At 42.6% G+C, this 14,317-nt stretch overlaps 1 protein-coding gene across 2 annotated transcripts in view; it reads right to left on the bottom strand.

Moving 5' to 3' along the window:
• Nucleotides 1-1,305: 1,305 nt before the first annotated feature.
• The window catches only part of LOC146834706 (fibronectin type III domain-containing protein 7-like), a 56,485-nt gene continuing 43,473 nt past the window's right edge, over nucleotides 1,306-14,317 (bottom strand). For both annotated transcript variants that reach the window (XM_085602221.1, XM_085602222.1), the window contains exon 14: nucleotides 1,306-4,347. The gene's annotated coding sequence lies outside the window, so the exon portion shown is untranslated. The remainder of the gene's footprint in view (nucleotides 4,348-14,317) is intronic.

Raw genomic sequence — 14,317 nt, 5'->3', positions numbered from 1 at the left:
TTGGACACTGTATGTTGTTCCCCGTCCTGGGAAGAGCACGCTGCTATCTCGGACTCTCATTGCCTTGAGTGTGTTTTATGTTTAATAAAAAATGAAACCGTTGTCTTAAACCGTTCCTGGCCTATGGCCATGGTCTGTTATAGGTGCTTACGGACTGCCGGGTACTTTGCCGCTGGTTCAATTGAATGTATGGCGTTACACTGCGGGCCCTCGGGCTCTATAGCGGCCGGCCCTGGTGGTTGTAGGCCCTTGTATGTCTTTTATTGTGTGCTAACGGTTTCTAATAAAATAAAAATAAAAAAAAAATAAAAAAACATGCGGCTGCGTTTGGCACAGCAAGTAAAGCAAAAGCACTGAAGCCACTATCAGCGTGGCGTGTCGAGATATGTAAAAAAAATAATAAAGCGTTGCGAGAGAGCTTCATGCCTGCTGCAGGCAGGAGAAAACCATTAAACGGAATAGTGCTCGGAGGCTGTAATTAAAGCCTACCGTGCAACAACACATGTAAAAGGGGTGTCCTCATGGGAGGTTACAAATGAAGACAAGGCGGTACTAAGGAGGGACTAACAAGCCCATTAACGAATCAGAAGTCAGCGTTTATGAAGAACAATGACACAAGCCAATGAAAAGTATGGGCGGAGAGTGGGCAGGTTTCAAGTCCATACTCTAATACAGCAAGCCTCGCAGATCAACGCATGCGCTGCCCAGGCTAGACCTAAAAAAAGGTTGCCTTTCTGGAATGCAGGAACAAAGGTCTCCAGCAATTACAGGCCTTCCTCCCGACTTTCGCAGCCAATCAGTTTGTCAAATGGCTATTGACCTAATAAATATTTGAAGGCAGTTTATTTTGCCAATGGACAATTTATGAAGCCACCTATTAGTACATAGGACTCATCACCACTTGGTGAGGCAAATGAACATCCATGGTTTTCGAATGGGAATAGTACATCTGGCCCAGACGTTCACCCTCTGCCTTATATGTGCTCAATATGAGCCTCTAGAAAACAGTGGTCTCTTGTAGCGGAAGAGATTATGGGTATTAGGATTGCAATCTGGATGTGGTAGCTTTAATTTAGTCCTCGGGATGTTGCAGAATTGTGAATTATATTCTAAGGGCAACAATCTGTTGTGAAGCAGAACACTTCACAAAGAAATGGCGAATCTGTGAAAGGGTGCATTTGTAAATTCCTGTTCACATTACATTTGCTAGGTCTTCTATACTCCCATAAATCCCAGTGAAATCATCCTACGTATTACACATCTCATCTAAATAATTAAACATTAAAGAGACAATATTAATACGTATTGTTGCAAGTACATCATGTTTATTGTTACATATTGTTTTCCTTTCATGCAAAAATCAGGAATTACATTTGAGATATGTCAGTAAGTGGCACTTCTCTTGCTGTCCAAAAAACATTTCCTCCTTATTGAAACAGATAAGCAGACCAGGCTGAAGCAAATAACATTTGCTACCAACTTTGCATGGAAACATGTCAATGAATATGATTCTTAAAAAAGATCTCTGCTCAGTTCAAAATACAGTAGCTTGTTTCCCCAATATGGGCCACACGTATTTTATGTTTTATTCCATTGCGACAAAAGCAAATGCATTTTAAATATATTTACTACTTTATTATTTCTTGAGGGTTTCTCCAAGTTGTGTGGATGGCAAAAATCTCTGAAAAATAACATAGCTGTCAAATAACATTTTATTACACGCCATCTTCATTTGAGATCCCTTGCATCTTTGACCTTCATATGCTTTGTCTTACCTTCAACCACAAGGGTGTGGCATTGGACTTTTTTTTAAAGTGAAACAAGAAGGCACCACGTGGACTGTCGGCTCACAGGAAGGAGAGGCTTGTGGCTCTGCTCTGCTTCTGGTAGTTTTCAGACTTTACCTGGCACTCGAGAGAGTAGCACTGTTTCAGAGTGGGCAGCTGATATTGAGATGACTTTGGTGGTACCAATATCATCAAGTCTACAGTTGCTGATGACTTGATGAGATTGGTACCACCAAAGCCATCTCAATATCCAACATTAACATGGGTTAGATATTCTGATGTCTATAATTTGTCATCCTGTTCTTGTGTGTTGGGTAATACTGGGACAGAGGATCAGACTCTGCATTGAATTATATGTACTGGTGTGGGCGAGGGTCACTAACCACCATTACAATGACTCAAAGTGGGAGAAGGCATTTCATAGTTGCTAATGCCCTACTTATGAGCTCAACTATGAAGGACTGAAACTGCAGTCGTAATCTTAGACTTGTCCGGAAAAGTCAAAGGTTCCAATGGCTGCCTCAGTCCCATTGTAAAGAGATCAGGAACAGGAGGGGAAGGGGGGGGCAAATGCTATGGAGCAGCTGGATGAGTAGAGTAGATCTTTCCAGGGGTTCGAGACACTCATGCGTCTTGTGAATTGAAGAAACGACTTCAATGTAAGAAAGGAAGTAAGGAGAGCGAACAAATATAATCTTCTCTTTTTATTTCGAAATTGCCAATTCAGAGGTAGTTGATGCATTATGAAGGGAGTAAGGAAAGGTACAAGATGAAGTGTCTTATTTCATCAAAAGTGTCAAGGAGCAGCAATGGTCCATCTTAGCACTACAGAATACCCGTTTTTTTTACCGGGCATGCGAGGGCTGTTTCATGACTTATCTGCTTCATATTTAGACTAGGAGTCAATTGGAACGATTTTTTTTGGAGAGGGAAGGAGTAGTGGCGGAGCTTCGTCAGTAAGATTGAGGGGGGGTGAGCTACAGATTTTCCAATAATTACGCAGGCATAAAATATTATAATACATTATACAACAAGTAGGGAGCACAAGAGCGGCTTAAGGGGCAGTGGAAAGGAAGAGGAATGCAGATTGGTAGGAGCACTAAGCGAGGAAAAACACAATATGTTGTAAACTAATCAACATTTTTAAGACTTTCAAAAAAGAGAGGGGGAGAGGGTGTGTGTGTGTGCATTTTAGTCTGTGTGTGCCAAAATTCCTGGTGAAATAAAACAGCCACATCATGATACCCGACTAAAAGCACTTCTGCCCAACAATTTACCCAAAAATTACATTTATTAGGGGGGTGTAACACCCCAAACACCTCCCTTGAAACTACACCCCTGGGAAGAGGAAATGGGAGAAGGGATTGGGAGATGAACTGGAAAACAGATTGAGAATATACACAGAGATGGGAAGCAGAGACATGAGGGAACAAGAGACAATGGGTGGCAGGAAAAAGGACAGAGAGTTGGAAAGCAGGGAGGAAACGGGGATGAGGCTGAGGAAAAGAGAAAGGACCCAGAGATGACAAGTGGGTAGGAGGAGGGAGAAGAGATTATTGGGCTGGAGTGCAAGTGGAACACAGAGAACCCAGGCAGAAGGTTTGAGATCCACCCAGGAAATGTGACTTGACAAGTGAATGGGAGGAGAAAGAGGATTGGTCAATGCGTATCAGTAAAATGGATTTGGAACTGAGTGCGGGCAAAGAAGGGGACTTGACAAGCTGGGGTTGGGGACGCGAAATGGCAAGGAAGGGGTTAGATGCCTCAGAGAAGTAGTGCTATGCGCCTGACCCGCGTTTTGCTCCCACACACAAGGCCTGCTTTACATCTCCTACTGATGGAAGGAAGATGCTATTTTGACGAAATGTTTGTAAGCCCCACTGGGTCAGTCCTGCCACAAAGGGGGCGAAGGGGCAGAATATGGTTTCTGCTAGGAAGGTGTTTACATCCCATGAGGAAGAAGAGGAGTTTCTGGAACCTGGAAATGTATTCTAGACACACTGCATGCGCTCTCTGGGGATAGTCTGAGCTTTGCCAAGCCTTTAAGAACCAGTTGGGTGGAGGAAAGACAGATGGAACTCAGGAAGATCTTTAAGTCCCCGGTCTACTGTATTTTTGCACTTTATAAAAATCAAGTATGTTTTTGACTCTTACAGAAGCTCTGCTTGACATTTCTAAAGGCATCATAAAGGCGTAGAAAGGCTGGAGACCTACATGTACTATAATTCAACTCCATAAAATGTTAAAGCCTCTCAGTCTTCTAACAGCACACCTTCCTGTAGCCCATATACTGCACTAATGTGCTCATAATTCGCAAAAAGAGGGCAAATACAGCCAAGTTTAACATCAAATCATAGAATACAGTAAAATGACCTTGTGGTGCTCAGGTTCTCTTAAAACCTGCAGTGTTGGAGACAACCACTTTAGACGTGATTGTTCTCTAAGTATTAATAATCAATGGAATGACGCTGTCTGGAAATGTGCACTGCCTCCCCAAAAACAGATGTATATTTCTCCAGCTGAATGGTCCCTGGAAGCTGATTTGTTCCTCTCTTGTTCTCTGTAAAAAAATATTATAAGATCGATTAGATATTTTACAAGGCAATAGCATGGACATCATATTCCCAGCAAATATCAAAAGACATATAATAACATAGAGCCACAAAAATACAAACAAGTAAGGCAGGGCTCTCAGGTTTTCACTTGGTCTATGCATGTCCTGTTAAAGGTATTTCAAGGTTTGTTTTGGTTATTTTTGCATTTTGGGATTTAAAGTACTAACTTTATACAGGGCCTCAAAAGAAGAACGACAAATCCCAGAATACAATGTAGATGGTCTGGATAAGCTACTTGTGCATGGAACTGGAAAACTTTCCTGCAGAATATTTCAGCCATTGTCAAAACCGTAACAATGTCTGGGTATAAAACACAATTTGGAATCAGGGCAAGTGTTGAATGTGACACATGGGAACATGTAGTGTTTAATTGGCAGGGGTGTTGGAAATGCCCACTTCAGCAGGGTCACCCATAGAAGTTTTTGCCTTCCTCCTACCCTTTTTTGGTGAATTTGTTTTTATTGGCTTTAGGACTGAGGGCACTTTACCACTGCTAACCAACACTAAAGTGCATGTGCTCTCTTCCTAAACATGGTGACATTGGCTTAACGACAATTGACCTATTTGATGTACTTATAAGTCCCCAATAAGGTGCACTACATGTGCCCAGGCCCTGTAAATTAAATGCAACTAGTGGGCCTGCAGGACTGATTGTCCGACCCACTTAAGTAACTCTTTAAACATGTCTCAGGCCTGCCACTGCAGGGTCTGTCTGTACAGTTTACACTGCCATGTCGACTTGGCATTTAAAACCCCTTGCCAAGCCTTAAACTCTCTTTTTATTACATATAAGTCACCCCTGACGTAGGCCCTAAATATAGCCCATAAGGCAGGGTGCTACGGCAGTAAGAGGCAGGATATATTGTTTTCAGTTTTACATGTCCTGGTAGTGAAAAACCCCCAAATTTGTTTTTTTCTACTGTGAGACCTACCCCTCTTATAGGTTAACATTGGGAATTCCTTATTACATTTTAGAAATGTAATTTCTGATTGAGAAGGAGTGGAAATGTCATGTTTGGTACCTATGGACTTTATTGTTACAACTTTAAAAATGCTGCTTTTAGAAACTTGGCATGATTCTGCTCTGAAGCTCTGTGTGCCTGCTTCCTGTCTCCAATACAGGTATGGGGTGGTGACAGCTGGGACTTGTGCATTCCCTCTAGACAGCTACACACAATGGGAGTTTAGGGATGACTTGATGGGCCTTGATGGGCCATTAACTGGCTTAATTGGGGAGAGCTGAGCTCTGCCTCACTCACACCTGAATAGGCTGTGTCCTGTCCCCACACAAAGGACTGCTTAACCCTCTATAGTGAGTCTGGATCCAGGGCATGAAGGAAAGACCTCTGTGCACTTCCAAGCCCCGCTTTGAAGTCTCCCCCATTTCATAGGCACCATTGCACTTCTGACAATACCACTTCAGTACACTTCTGGACCTGTGGATACTCTGCCAGGAAGAAGGACTGCTGTGCTGCTCAAGGATTGCCACTCTGTTGGACTGCTGCTCTAGAAGAGCTGCTTTTCTGCTGTGCTGACCTGCCTGCTGCCCTCTCTACTTGGGTGAGAAGGACTGGCCCTACACCACTTGAACCCAGGGTGACTCCAAGGGCTTGTCTGCTTGCCTCCTATTCTGAAGTCTCAGGGACATCGAAGAATTCCAGCAACTCTGTAGCAGCACCTGGACTCTGCAATGTGTGAGCCCTACCCTGCCAAGTGGTGCCCATCCAGTCCTGGATCCTTGGGAGTGGGTTTAAGGTGCTGCAGCTACAAAAATCCATGCACCGCTGTCATTGTGCTGGTTGGACAAAGACATTGCAATGCAGGCTGTGCAACTTGATGACGACGCAACACCTACATCCAATGTGGCTCGACAACGACAAATCTCCTCCTTACTCCCTGCATCACTCCCTTGACGTCAAAAAATTCCCCAACCAAGGTACTGTTTCAGCCAGACAAGGCTGGTCCCTGTTTCCGATCCTCGCCCCATCATGGCCGGCCTGAAGTTTTGAATTTGAGCTAGTCAAGCACGACCAGATAGCCTCAATTGGCGTTTTACGTTTTTAAGCACTACATTTCAAGATATTTCTTTACAATTTCATAACTACGGTTCTACTTATTGGATTTTGGTTGTTTCAGTATTGTTTTGTTCATTAAAATAAGCTCCATTTGTCTAACCTGTGTGGGTAATTTTTGAGTGACGTTTTCACTGTTTTACTGCTTTCAGTGTTGCATAAATACTTTACACATTGCCTCCTAAGTTAGAACTTAGCCTACTCTGTGCGAAAGCTACCAGAGGGTGAACACAGGTTAATTCATGGTGTGTACCTGACTTACCCTGATTGGGATTATGGTTCCTGCTTGGACAGGGTGCCAAGAAGAAACACAATTTGCAACCAGAGGTCAATGTGGGAGCTGGTGTGTGATAACTGACTTTCCATTAAGGAATCCATTTCCAAAGCACATCTTCACAAATCAAAAAAGGAAGAGATAGAAAAGCATGTGCATTTCATAGCCGAAGCCGCCTGCCCCAAAACCTTATCACTGAAGACATATGCCTGTGAATGGCAGTAGAGGCAGGAAATATCAACATATGCAAAACAGTAATTTCAGGAATGCAAGACAGAGATAGGTCAAGACACAATATCAGCACTGTAAAAGTGGGGCATGAACTTTGTACTAACACTGAGGCACTACTTCTAAAGTGGTGCAAAATTGTGATTCTTCAGTCCCTTTGGCGTATTTTGACATTATTAGTGCATCAGGGCCTCCAAGGGATAGCAAAAATGAAAGCCCAAAAGCATGGTTTGCCAACATAGATGTGATGGTGGAACCGGTTTTCAATGAGGGCAGATTGTGCCAAGCCACTGGGGCAACAAATGCTTGAGTGAAGAAGCTTGCACTACAGCATGGGCAGAAGTCAGAACATTGCCAATGGGAGATACTTCCTGATAGGAGATACTCCTGGTATTCTAGTCTGGCCTGTACAAAGCTCCCGCTTGCTGAAATCTTTCCATCGGCAGAGAATTATACATCCATTCAAAACCAGAGAAAAGATCAAACACACATAAGTTGATGGGAGGATGCTTGCAATAGGTCTAACCACTGGCAATCACTCAGGAAAGCATTCCAGACCATTGTTCTTTTGCCCACCATACCACCTCAGAGTACACCCAGCTATATGCACATCAGTCCAGCCCGAATTGCCAATCCAGGTCCTCTCTGAACCAGAACACAAGCAACCCAAGACCAATTTCGTCCTGAGTGGGGCTTTTCAGTTGGGTATAACTTGGTTCCAGTGGCACAGTGACTAACAGATCTACATCAGGATTTACCCTTGGCCATTTAGGGCATAACATCAAACACAAAAGGTGATGTGAGGATGCTTGAAAATGTTCTCACCACTGGCAATCGCTCAGAGTAGCATTCCAACCCATCCTTCTTTTAGCCACCATGCTAGATTAGACCCAGCTATATGGAAATCAGTCTTGACCCTGCTCCAATAGGAACAGTCCAGCCCAAAGTGCCAAGCCAGGTCCTCTCTGAATAGGAGAACAAGCAACCCAAGACCAGGAATCCACATCCTGGCATACCTTCGGCCACTTAGGACATTACATCAAGCCCACAAAAGTTGATGGGAGGATGCTTGTAATAAGTCTTACCACTAGCAATTGCTCTGGGTAGCACATCAACCCATCCTTCTTTTATCCACCATGCCACCTCAGATTACACCCAGCTATATACAAATCAGTCTTGATCCTGCTTCAATAGGAAAGGTCCATCCCAAACTGCTAAGCCAGGTCCTCTCTTAACCAGAACACAAGCAACCCAAGACTGTTTTTTACCTGAAAGGGGGGGTTCTTCTGTCAGGGTAGGTTGGTTCTCATTGCACAGTGAGCAAGGGACCCATGTCTGGGCATACCCTTGACCACTTTGGGCGTTACTTCAAACCCACAAGTGAAAACATAGTAGCATACTGACTCCCCACAAGCCTGAAGACCAATAATAGACAATCCTTCGAAGGTGCTGAGTTTCAACCGTATCTTGAAGCTCTAGGAAAATCGCTGCACACTAGGACAGAGATGCTCCCAACAATTAATTTTCAGTTAGCTCTTGAGATTTAAGCTGAGAAGAGATGTAGTATGCCAGTTGGCACCAATGTGGTGCATCACCCTTGCATCCCTGTACTCCAACACCGGAGGGAAAAAAGGACAGAGCCTTCATGCTGACTGTCTGCACACTTCATAGCTGTGAAATGATGTGCATCTCTGATGGTGCACTAGGCCTGTTTACGTTATACCAGTGGGTAGATGCCCAACATCAGACAGTTCTCAGCTACAATCACATTCTGTTTCCTTGTATAACATAACATAACTTCTGCTGGTAAATCACATGTTCACCCAGGAGTTTCTTGGTGCTAAATAACAAACTTTACTGAACCTAAAATCTTTCTCTGGAGGAATGAAAGGCAGTGAGGACCCACCAGTATTCAAACCTGTAACCAAGGGGACAAACACAGATCCTTGCAGAAGATGCACTATCCCTGGAGCCACCCCATCCTGTTGTTATGTTATGTTATATTGATTTGTATAGCACACTAATCACCGAGAGGGTATCCAGGTGCTTGATATGCATTAGATATATTTGGAGGATGTGTACTTTGAAGATGTTGCAGTTCTATGACATATACTGTTGAACTGTGGTAAAAAGAAAGGCGTGAGACACTGTATATGAAATAACAAAATAGTCTTCAACTCATCATGAATGTTACCCACATCAAGGAAGTTCTCAGAACTTCAGTTTTTCAATGTGTTTGCTTCCTGGTGCTCCTTGGGTCTCTGCCAGTAAACCTTCTTAGGTTCCAGTGGTTAGAAAAATTTACTTATGCTTGAATCAAAGTCTGCATATTATAAGTGTTTCCGTGTCTACGGACAATGCCAGCCCTTCATTGGTATTACAATGGGACTAAACCAATACATGCTGATGACCCTGACATATGTGTTCATCTGCTACTAATTGACTGGGATTGGATGGGTCTCCTCAGGTTTCATATAGCCTTTCTACGCAAATGATTTCCCAGTATCCATCCATAAGTTAGGAGATGTTGCTGTTCTCCCAAACTGATGATTTTCTTCTGTTCTATAACACATGCTCAAACAAAGATATGGTAAGATCAATGATCAGGGAGCTGTGACCATTTAATACGAGACCCAATAATATATTATTGACTTTCAGACAAAGGCATGACATAATTTTGGATCCCCTTTATTTTAACCGGCGGGTAGTTACATGAGAGGATTTCTAATTTCAATTGTTGCATGGTTTTCCTTTCTTTAGGCTGAATTGTTTGTCACTGGGATTAGTTGTGATGTTCAATTATATTCATTACAGTTTCTCTTTTGCAATCTTTTTTCACATATTGGTTGACGGATTATCAGGGAAGTCACAAATATTTCATAGCTTTAGGCACCTGCTCACTTTCATATTGAATTTCAATTTCTCCAAAGTGCGTGTAAGAAAGTGGGGGGCCTAGGACGGCTTGGTACTACAGAGGTGGATCATTAGAACAACCCCCTACATTTCGATGTTATCTATTCTAAACACAGGCTCTTGAACTAGACAATGTTGGGCAGTTCTGTACTGGCCCTGAAAAGAACATCATATACATGCTGTGGGCTCAGGAACCTTTTTTATGTGAGTGAGGTCCCTGACAGCCTAATGTCACCTAAAGTTAAATATTGTATTATTGCAGCTAAACCTTGCCTCCAAAGGTAAATTTCCAGGTGGGCACCACTGCCTAAACCTCTGTCATCTAAAAGTCACCTCTAATATTATACAATATCACAAAACAACCAGTACAATACTACTGTAACAAATGCAGTTGTGTCAACATAACATGACTTTATTTTAACAAATTCTGTGTTATGTTAGTTACAGGACTGTGTTTGTATGATGCAATCATCCTTCCACAAATGGGTGGGAAACACGCATATAAAAAACTTTGCTAATTTCAACCAACCGCATATAAAAAAACACATGCAAATCTCAACCAAAAGTACAGCAAATACAGTTCTTGGGTTAATATTGTCAAACAAGACTGTTCCAGTTACACCAGTCGGCATGAACGCTCTGACCTTTATAACTTATACCCTCCGCCATCCCCAGTGTCGGGGTATGGTGATGCACTACATAGGTGCCAAGTGGTATACTATATCTCTTTTCAGCTTAAATTTTAAGCGCTAACTGGAAATTTGCAGTTCAGGCTGGACTGTTCCCATTGGAGCAGGGTCACAACTTTTTTGTATATAGCTGGGTCTAACCTGAGGTGGTACAGTGGGAAAAAGAACGATGGGTTGGAATGCTACCCCAAGTGATTGCCAGTGGTTAGACTTCTTGCAAGCATCCTCCCATCACCTTTTGTGTGCTTGGTCTAGCGCCCTAAGTGTCCAAGGGCCCAGACATGAATCCCTTGCTCACTGAGCCAATGGAACCAAGCTACACCCGACTGAAGAGTCCCAATTAGGGTGAACCCGGTCTTCAGTTGCTAGTGTTCAGTTTCAGAGAGGACCTGACTTGGCGGTTTTGGCTGGACTGTTCCTATTGGAACAGGGTCAAGTCTGATTTGCATGTATGTAACTGGGTCTAATCTGAGGTGACATGGTGGGCAAAAGAATGATGGGTTGGAATGCTACTTTGAGCGATTGCCCGTGGTTAGACTTATTGCAATCATCATCCCAACACCTTTTGTGTGTTTGATGCACCACCCTAAGAGCCAAAAGACATGCCCAGATGTCTGTCCCTTGCTCACTGCGCCACTGGAACCAAGCTACACCCAACTGAAGAGCCCCCGTCAGGCCAAAACTGGTCTTGGGTTGCTAGTGTTCCAGTTCCGAGAGGACCTGGCTTAGCAGTTCGGGCTACTTTCATGTAAAAGATAGTGCCTGTTCACGTAGGATGAATGATAACAATATTTGTTCATTCCACTCAAAGGTACATAAGATGGACACATATGGATTCTAAGCTTTCTAAGGAGTCAAAGTGTCATTGAATAATAACACTGAATTATCTCCTTGATGTGTATGAGAACGAATAGACCCTAGTATGCAAATACAAATAACTCATGTTCTAGTCCAGAGTGGCCTCGCCAGGTCCTGTTGGAGGTTTTATTTATTTACTGTAATCCCTAGCTCACTGGTGACTTGTCTTGCATCATGACACTATGCAAGTTCAGTGCACTGGAGGACTGGGCAGTTTTGTGATATGTCATAATCAAATGTTTTCAATATATATTTTTTGTAAAGATTTTTTCAAGTATAATATGTTCTTTTATTTTTGAAATGTTTCAAAGTAAAATGTTTCTATTTTCATATATTTTAGGGTGTGTTTGCACTTTTGATTGCTTAGAGGACCGTGTTAATATTCTAATTAAGTTCATCTTTAAATTATGCATTTTCATTGAACAATATAATCATTTTATGAGTGTACTGACATCCTTCATGACAAAAGTGTAGTAAGGTGTTCTACAGTGAGGCCTATTGTGACATTTTAAGTGTGTTATAGTGGCATGTGTGTGGTATTGATATTTGCTGAGGCGGTAAAGTGAAGTGTGTAGATGTTATGTTACAAGGCTATTGTGTTATAGTATGGAATGGTACAGATTGTGTTGTACAGTTCGACAATATTTCAATGTAAACTGACAGGTATTTTTGTTCAGTGGTGAGATGTGGTATAAACTGGTCTTTTATGGGGCGGTGCAGTGATTTTTAATATGTGTTACAGTATAGTGTAGTGTGGTATGGAGTGGTGTGGTGTTGGCGAGGTTTGGTGAAGTAGATGATGTGTGGAAATAAGAAAAAGAATGTGGTGTGTCATGCTGTGGTCTCGTGTTACACTGTGCCCTGGGCACGGTATGCTGTCATGTGGTGCAATAGGTTGTAGTTTATTATGGAACAGCATGGTAAGGTTAGTAATGTAAGGAGCTGAGCCAGAAGCAGAATGCAGTGTGTTATGTGAGCAAGTGTGCATGTGTAGTATTAGAGTGTTGCGGCACACTGGTCTGCTGTGTGGTTTGTGTGAAATGTATGCTGTGAAGTGGCATTGAAAGGTGTGTTATGACAGGTTGTGGTTTTTGTTATAATTTAGTGGTACGGTACAGTCTGTTTCCTCATTTTTTCATGTCTGTTTCTGACTGACCTCCTATTCGTGCCCCCAGCCTTCCTGCCTCTCTTCCCCAGCCTTATTGACTTCCCAGCCTGCTTCAGATGTCCATCTCCCACTGTGTGGCTTGTCCCAGCCAGCCACATGTGGCCATACCCCAGTCTGCAAAGCCTTCGGTGTGCGCAGTGGGAGTTGACCACAGGAAAGGACCTACGTTCAGGACTGGTGCCCAACCTGCTGCAGATCCCAAACCGCATGTGGCAAGGGTTGGCCGCAGGCCTGGCCCTTAGTCCCATTTGACCCCACTTGTCCAGTTTGCATAAAACTTGAGACGGGGATGCCAAAGTGGATGAAATTTGTTTTGGGGAAGTTTGTGCTCATTTGTAAAATGGCACCAAATTTATTAGCAAGAAAAAAAATGCATAACGTACCAGTGTTATATGGTACAGTATTGCCATTGAGGTGTACTGACAACATGATAAACCACAAGGTTGAAAACCCAGTTGTTTGTAAATGTCACCGGAACCCCGATTAGGCAATATAGGACAATATTAGATATGCAACCCGTTATGTATTTTTTTATATTATGTTTTTGTTATGTGTTCATTTTGGGGGATTTACCTTGATAAAAGCAGTTTTCTTCAAAGTATAACTAACAATGGGCACTGATTGAAATGAGAATATTTAGGTTTTATATATATTTTATTAATAAATTGTTGATGCAACAATGGACAATTAAGAGGGTTAATAACTTTATGTGATTCTGTGGCTGCTGTGCTTACTGCATGATTATGAATTGACAGCCTTTGCCACATAATTAGCACAATTTGCAGATTTCCCAAAACTAGCATAAATGGACACAAATAATACTGCTAGGGAATGTGTGGCATAATTCGTATTTTTGCTGCATAATTTATATACTCTTTGAACATAATTTAGACAACTTTGCTGCATAATCCTAATGACTCTGGCAACAGTAAAGCTCTGGTAGAGTGGTTTGGGGATTGATGATAAAACGTATGTTTCACAAGGAAGAGTGAAATATTTTCCATTTTTTATGGTTTCTGTGAAACACAAGTTTTTGTACCAGAAATTCATATGCATATATATCATAGAACTAGCACTTGTTAATGTCAATGGTATGGTATGGTATGTTGGTTAATTGACACTGTAGTGCACTAGCATGTGGGATATGTTTCTACAAAAACAATATGCTGATAAATTCCCAAACTGAACCTCAGCTACTTGAGCCTCATGTTCAAGTGATTAGGTAATTCTGGGGGAGCGTCAAAACCCATGGGTGTAGTGTGGGAAAACCCATCACAACGCCCATGGAGCGGTTTCCTGGCGCAGAGTAAGGCGACGCAGCGATTTGTGCTGCGTTGTCTTACTTATGATTTATGAGGCCACTCAAAGCCATGCAAGGAGGCTTTGCGTGGCTTCGTAAATCTTTATGAGAGCTCTCCGTCACTCATGTACCACATTACTTAGTGCAAAAGTGACACAGGGATCTCCTAAATAAGCCCCCGAGTGCCACCACGCACACAGACATCACACATGGACACATATGTGCACATACATGTACTTAGATCAGCACAACCTGGACAGCATTTAACTGAGTTGTCCTTGCACTGCCTGCTATCTGAGAAAAACAGAGCCCAGCCTAAGACCTTATTGTCCCCATTTGTGGACACGACCACCACCCTTACAACCAGTCCGGCACCTCTAGAGCAATTGCAGCAATGAACGTTTTGGAACTTT

Source organism: Triturus cristatus, chromosome 4_2 (genome assembly GCF_964204655.1).
Source record: "Triturus cristatus chromosome 4_2, aTriCri1.1, whole genome shotgun sequence".
Classification (NCBI taxonomy): domain Eukaryota; kingdom Metazoa; phylum Chordata; class Amphibia; order Caudata; family Salamandridae; genus Triturus; species Triturus cristatus.
This window is presented reverse-complemented; position numbering and strand designations above follow the sequence as displayed.